Here is a 6,000-nt window from a genome sequence, read left to right as displayed (position 1 = left end):
GTTCCTCCACAGTTCCCGGCAATATCACATTGGCCCTCCCCACTCACCCCATGTCAACCTGCAATAACACCACCCCTGTCTCTCCCACCCTGCAATAATACTCATGCATTATACCCCCCCCCCCCCCTGTACAGCACACAATACCAGAGGTGATTCCCTGTCGCTGAACCCTTTGCCTGCCACCCTAGTAGGCCAGACTACCGATATCAGCGGCATATTTACTGCCATTTCCACCTCCCTCCTACTCATAGCAGTAAAGCTGCGACCCCTGCAGCCACTAACACACATCCGGACCTCCGCCAAGCAGGAACGCAATCTCCTTACTTCCGCCTCAATGGCCACAAGTGTCTGCGGTCCAAAAGGCGGAAGTACGTCATCCCGCGGCCGGAACTACGCAAACTACGTCAATTCCGCCCGCCATACAGCGCCGCTCGGCAATCCAAGAAGCTACTGGGCAGTTTATTGCAACTCTGGTCGCCATGTCAGAGGCTTTACTATAAGGAAGACTGCGGAACATAACACAGCAATTTCGTGTAACAGCGCACTGTATTGTCCTCCTGGCTGCTGTGGAAAGCCTGCTGCGCGGTGTTCTTCCTATCCTGGAGACAGCAGATAGAGGAAGATGCCCCAGGGGTCCCTCACACGGAGCCTATGCATGGAAGCACCCTGAGAAAAATACTTGGCAACTCCCAAACAGCTGGAAGCTTTAGCAGAAGAGTCAGGTGGGTTCACCAGGTGTTACAACTTCAGGTGACATTCCTGCAACTCCCTGAGGAGAGAGGAGCTCGGAGAGGGGGAGAGCAATGATCCCATCCCCACAGGGGAGACACTGGGGAAGGCAGAGTGGGAGGAGCCTGGCAAGTTTTCCTGTCACTTTTATAGTGGGAGGAGCTGTCACCTGGTTGGCTGATTTGGAGAAGGAGGCGGAGAAAGAAGAGTTCTCCTGTACTCTGGGTATAAATAGAAGCATGTAGTAGGACATGTGTAGCCATAGGGTTGTCACTTGTGGAACAATCATTAGAAATACTTTATACATTTAAATACTTTAACCAAACTGAAACATACAGCATGAACTTCTGATGACGCAGAACATGTCTTTATAGTATTTGGCTTTCTTCAAACTTTTACCACATTGCTTAGCACTGTTTTTATTAGAGCACATCACTGTCTCAGCCTATGAGATTTGTATTATTACATTTTTAATAATAAACAGGATTTATATAGTGACAACATATTACACAGTGCTGTACAATAAATAGGGGTTGCAAGTTACAGACAGTGAGGAGGAGCCTGAAGAGCTTACAATCTAGGAGGTGGGGGAAATAACACACAATAGGAGGGTATAGACAGGGGAAAGTTACTGTACCCCATAGAGTGATTATTTTCCTGCCCTAAAGGTACAAAAGAGAATTAGAGGAAATCTCTCCAAAGTAAATATGGTTTTCATCCTGAAGAGTGGTCCTTGGAAGAGGTGTCCACCATTGGAAGATTTTCTCTTGCACATGGAGACAGACTATAGTAAAAGGATAGCAAATGTGCAGTCCTTCCTGACTTTAACTGGAAATGACTGCAGACAACACAAATACATTACCTATTTTTATTCTACTGCATCTAGCTAAATGAAGGCAAAGCTCTGGACTACACAAAAAGTGAGCATTTAGAGCACGCTCCTATGCTATGGTGTTGTGTTTTCAGATATCAGCCTGCAGACTCGCCCATCACATGCTGTTCAGCATTAAGGACCCTTGCTCTCATGAACAACTGCAGAAAAGCCACATTTCTATGTCCCCTTTTCAAATTGGCCATATACAGAATACAATGTGATTGGTCAAGGATAGTGTTCGTAGTGTGTGTGTGTGTGTGTGTGTGTGTGTGTGTGTGTGTGGGGGGGGGGGGGGGGGGGGGGGGGGGGGTTAAAACAAGGCTGGTGCAGAAAAATTGTTGTACTATTCAGGAACTGTGTATTTTAAATAAAAATGGGGTGAACAGGAAATTTCCTTTAATCACAGGTGAGATACATTTATTTACAAATCTGATCTTTAAATAGATGGCTGAATTTTTTTACTTTAACCCTAACAGACTGTCATGGTGTGTCTAATGACTTTGCAGTGACACTTGTTAGCAGGCAGCTGGACCTGTTCAAGCCCTAAATTCTACTTTGTCAAGGAATGCAATGAATGGTTGAGATGTCTCCTTTCGCGCCTCTTCCTATCAGAGAATCACGTGGACCTTCTCCAGGATACACTCTGAGGTTTTCTTCCTTTAACGCTGTATTGGGTGGGGGGACTGTTCCCTCCTCAGTGTTCTGGTGACACCCCTGATTTACCCTACCTGGGACACAGCTCCATGTGGTCCCTCTTGGTGGGATAAGTGTGATGGTTTAAGTGATTCAGTAGGTGACCTTGTACTCGGCTCATTGGTGACTTCTTCTCTGTGTCTATGGCACTTCCAGCACAGCTAGTGATGCATATTTGCCATTCTCTGGGCAGGTGCATGTGCAGTTTGCTTGCAGCTTCATTTCTGTTCTTCCTTGTCAGCACACAGAGCACCAACTTGCTGTTCACATCCTTTGCTCAGTGATGCCAGGGGGGCATGGGCAAAAGCTGTGACTGGTCCTGATGACCAAGTGGATAAAAGCAAAAGGAGTGCAGGGAAAACTGCATCTAACTGCAAAGTTTCCAGCTGAGATCCTCCACTGCTCCCGCTGCAAGAAAAAAATACACATTTAGTGGTGACAGGCAATTGTGACAGCAGTCTTGTCACTACTGACTTCTGTATATTACAGTGACTTTTTGGGTCGTGTTCATAGATCCTTGTGATGATATCTGTCTCATATGGTCTTTTCATAGGTCTGTTTTTGCTTTGTTCCTAATGTCTCGTGTCATCACAATCCGTCACAAGTTATTACCCAATGCCTGTGTTAACAAAATATGGTTTATCCATGTGATTTTACGGCCTCTGTGTCTGTGTAATCTACTTTTTGTCTGCTTGTAACATAGGCATATGTATATTTTGCTTTGAGAGTGGGTAGCTGCCTGGTAATCCTATTTAATGCTATTACCCTGACCTTGTGCAGTCTGTTTTGTTCATTACATTGGGGCCAGTTTAATAGAAGTTTCATATTTTTGTGTATTTGTTTGTAATTTTTGACAGGAATTTGCATATATCAATGTCTCCAAACCAATTCTTTTTTCATCCCAGGAGTTCCAGGCACTTCTGGTTATACCATTATTGCCTTTAAGATGTAGCTTGAATAGTTCCTATTCCAGGTACTTACCATCTGACCTTTACAATATTGTTGTTCCCGATATATTGCTGACTAGTGACCACTTATCTCTTTTTTGCTTTCTTTTAAGTGTTGTCCTGGAGAAGATTAGGGAAAACAAAATCAGCTGGGCTGGGTCTACATGGACGTTTTTAAAAGCATATGTAAATGTTCCTACTGCGTTTATATGCGTTTTTATGCATTTTTATTAGCGTTTTAAAGCTTGCCTTTATAACGTTGGAAAACGTCTATAACGCATTTTCCTGTGTTTTTAATGTGTTTACCTTTCAAGTGCTTATAACCGCAGGAAAATGTCCCATTGAAATTAATGGAAGCGTTTTTGTGTGTTTTTCAGCGTTAAACCCGTGTTTTAATTTTTAAAACATTGCAAGCAACTTTTTAGATAATGCTCATAGACGTGCCTCAAGGAAACGTTCTAGTGTAGATTAGCAAATTGGAATGCATGGGAATTTCAAACATGGGCTTTTAAAGCCTCAGGTTAAACGCTGGGAAAAAAATCTGTGTAGACTAAACCTTACCTGGTAGCATAAGAATCTTCTAGGGCACTAGGAAATGTTGATGTACTACATGTCTTTCAGACCAATGTTATGCTTTGCCGGACAGGAACTGACCGATTAGTTATGTCATAGATGCTTCATGTCTGCTGTTTTCGGTCGCAGCCTGTGATGGGAGAGGGTGCAGGTTCTGGCATCATGATGCCACGCTGGAGAAAGTCTCTTCTCCTTTGAGTTTCACACGATTCCCTGTGCATGTGCGGTCCAAAGTCTGTGGATTTAGTGGTCAGTGGGTTTCAAAAGGTTGGCAACCACTGTCCTAGAGTATTGGTACTGGATAAGAAGAAACCTAGGGGAAATGGGTTAGCTGGTGCTGGCCATAAGTTTCAAGATCTGTAGTGACAGAAATGACCGTGGCAGAAGCTATTGCAAAGGGCATCTCTGGATTGAATGGGAATACTGCTAAAAAAGCCATTTTTGTTAACGTACCTCAGGGGTACTCAAAACTCCAAACTCAAATACACAGTGGGCAAAATTAATTTAATTAAATTTATTGAAAAAATTGAGGAAATGTTGCCTTCTCATTAGATATAAACCCCTTTCATATGGAAACAATGAGGTTTTGCTTCACAAAAATTTTTTTTTTTAATTTTATTCAAGAAAAAATCCTTTGCCTCTTTCTCTATTTGTAGCCTTATAGAGTTAAATTCAATGGTAACCTTTTTGTACAGGCTAACAATAATAATAACAATATTCTATGAAAATCAAATTATTCAAGTCCATGCCTTGGAGTAGCAAGGAAAAGTACTACTGAGGGGGAATGCTGGAAATGCCATACACAGCCAATGCGGAGCTAAATCTAATGAGTGGGCCGCCGCTGGAACTCCCTCTTCATTGAAGTAGCACCGCTACTAAAATCCACGGCATTATTTGCATCTATAAAACAGTCCAATTTGGGGCCACACATAGGCAAAGAGGCTGCTGGTCTATAGACGCGAGTCATGCCGGGAATTGTAGTAGCGGCGCTATTTTAATGCAGCGACGGGCCAGCTGCAGTTCATATTTAGGATTCCTTTGGGGGCCAGATTTGGCCAGAAGCTGGAAGTGCATTCTCATTGCAGTGAACATAATTTAGGAAGGGGGGGGGGGGCAAGGACCACCAAGGAAGTCTGTAGCAGAAAGGACTGAGATTAGGAGAGCTACACCTAAAAAGAGAATGGAAGGCGAAACAGAATAGGATGTCACCCAAACCAAAAAAAGCCTTCAACAAATGACAAGTACTTACCCTAGCAGGACACTGCAAAAATATGCTGACTTTGTAATGATTCTTGTTGGCAAAAGATTGGAACTACTTCCTCAGTGACACACATCAACTTGGTTTAGGAGATGACGGCAAAACCCAGCAGGATAGTCACCTGCAATGGTGGGCAAGAGCCAATGTAAGGTACTTTTTACAAGGAGGTGGAACAGAAAAAAAAATCTATACAATAAGACTTTATAGCATCCAATCCAAAAATGATGAACTGTTCAGAGTTGACTTGTGTGTGCCTTGTACAGAGCTGCATATTTAGCCATCAAACTGTCTCAGAAAGCTTCAAAAATTTAAAGTGTCCTCTGATATAGGCATCTAAAACTGCAGGCTTGGCACAGTTAACTGACTCCAGTAAAACAGGTAGTTACAGTGGTTGAGTCAAACCATTTAACACAGCCAGGGGTACTTACTACAGTCACCTTTTACTCATATGACGTAAACCTTTTTTTCCCAAAAGAGAAAAATAAAATGACTGTTTGGCTTCAGTTTTGCTCTGGCAATGCACATGAAAATAGGGCAGGTTTCATTTTATTGTAGCTTTTTTTTTTTTTTTTTTTTTTTTTGTTTTTTTATTTTCAATTCGACTGTATTTGCATGCACATTCGTTCTAATCCTTATGCATTGCTTTTTTATCAATGAATTGTAGTTTAGAAAACTAAAAAAAAAAACTAAAAAAAGCTAAGACTCATTCTGCCACCTAGTGGCCAATTCTCATAATAGTAAATGCTATATCCTAATATAAGGAATAAATGGCCAAATTGACAGGCATACATTTTATAAACAGGCCCAGATATGCAGTGTCACACTGCAGCCTATGTGTGTTTTGGCATTTATGGTGCAGTTAACAATGCATGACACTGCAGCACATAAACACATTTCAGTGGTATGAATACCCCCTAACTCTTCCC

The 6,000-nt window shown here is 42.4% G+C and overlaps 1 protein-coding gene across 1 annotated transcript in view; it reads left to right on the top strand.

The window, feature by feature from the left end:
• Nucleotides 1–304: 304 nt before the first annotated feature.
• Nucleotides 305–6,000, top strand: part of ZBTB14 (zinc finger and BTB domain containing 14) — a 28,397-nt gene continuing 22,701 nt past the window's right edge. Inside the window, exon 1 of the mRNA XM_072411381.1 lies at nucleotides 305–722. The gene's annotated coding sequence lies outside the window, so the exon portion shown is untranslated. The remainder of the gene's footprint in view (nucleotides 723–6,000) is intronic.

The sequence above is a fragment of the Pyxicephalus adspersus genome, chromosome 5 (genome assembly GCF_032062135.1).
Source record: "Pyxicephalus adspersus chromosome 5, UCB_Pads_2.0, whole genome shotgun sequence".
In the NCBI taxonomy this organism is placed as follows: domain Eukaryota; kingdom Metazoa; phylum Chordata; class Amphibia; order Anura; family Pyxicephalidae; genus Pyxicephalus; species Pyxicephalus adspersus.
The sequence above is the reverse complement of the archived record's forward strand: the minus strand, read 5'-3'. Positions and strand labels throughout refer to the sequence as shown.